This window comes from Canis aureus, chromosome 1 (assembly GCF_053574225.1).
Source record: "Canis aureus isolate CA01 chromosome 1, VMU_Caureus_v.1.0, whole genome shotgun sequence".
NCBI classification, from domain to species: domain Eukaryota; kingdom Metazoa; phylum Chordata; class Mammalia; order Carnivora; family Canidae; genus Canis; species Canis aureus.
Window position 1 is genome coordinate 27,047,147 of NC_135611.1, and position 1,197 is coordinate 27,048,343.

The window sequence follows — 1,197 nt, forward strand, 5'->3', positions numbered from 1 at the left end:
TTCCATTTAAAACTGTGATTTTTTTTTTCTTTCTCTTTCCTTCTTCCTCCCAACCCCCAACCAACAACAGCACGTCCAGAGTCAGGCTAGCCCTTGGGAGGAAGTAAGCATTTGGCTCTGAATTCCTTTTTTGAGTAAGAACTTACCACTGGTTTCTCCCTCAGGTGTCTCCTTAGCCATCCAGCAGCCCCCTCGTGGCATGAGTACTTTTTCCTGGCTCCTTTTCTTGCCAGGATCCTGGCCGTCATTCATTCTGCTATTAAGGTATTTGTTAACTGCCTGCAAGCTGCTTAAGCCCTGTAACCACTTCATGCCTATAAAGAGTGTTAAGTATATTTTTAGTTCCTGTCTTCACTGAGCTTACATTCTAGAGGAAAGCATTAGAACTGCGTGTAATAATACATGTGAAATATTCTTTTCCAATTAACATTTAAGGCAGTGTCCATGAGTAGAAAGATGAAATGACAAAGATTCTCAGAACAGACTTCCTAGAGGCTTGGGCATTTCTTTCTTTCTTTCTTTCTTTCTTTCTTTCTTTCTTTCTTTCTTTCTTTCTTTCTTTCTTTCTTTCTTTTTGTAGAAAAGAATATTTTATTGAAACAGTTTCTCAATTAACAATGGACCAAAGCACAATTTGACTCAAAAGTATGGAATGCTTCATGAATTTGCATGTCATCCTTGCGCAGGGACCATGCTAATCTTCTCTGTATCGTTCCAGTTTTAGTATATGTGCTGCTGAAGCAGGCACGGCATTTTGATTTTTGATGAAACCCAGCCACTTTAGAGTTTGTGCATGGATCTAATGCTTGAAGTTGTCCAAATAGTAGCAAGTAATGTCTGATGGAATTCACCAAGACCATTTCTCTTAATTAATACTACTGGATGTTTTCAAATAAGTATTATTATGTAGTAGGCTCTGCTCATTAGGCAAATACATAGGGAATTGTGAATGAAATCACAGGATAGGACATAGAGGAGGCTGTGAATCAGTGCAAAGGGAGAAGCCCTGAAATCACAATTTTCATCTCCATGCCACAAATGTCTATTGAACACCCAGTGTATGCCCAGGCTTTTTCCTAGTGCTAGGATCTCTTTGGGATCACCCCAAGTTTCAACTCAGTTCATAAGCAATGTCCCCTTAACTGAACTTTGCTGATGACTACTGAAGCCCTCTCCCCAACCCTGCCATGTCCTTGT

At 39.9% G+C, this 1,197-nt stretch overlaps 1 non-coding gene across 1 annotated transcript; it reads right to left on the minus strand.

Annotated features, from left to right (window-relative positions):
* Positions 1-641: 641 nt before the first annotated feature.
* LOC144289697 (U6 spliceosomal RNA) lies at positions 642-748 on the minus strand. Its single transcript, XR_013357597.1, has one exon. It is a non-coding gene; the product is annotated as a U6 spliceosomal RNA (small nuclear RNA).
* Positions 749-1,197: the final 449 nt, after the last annotated feature.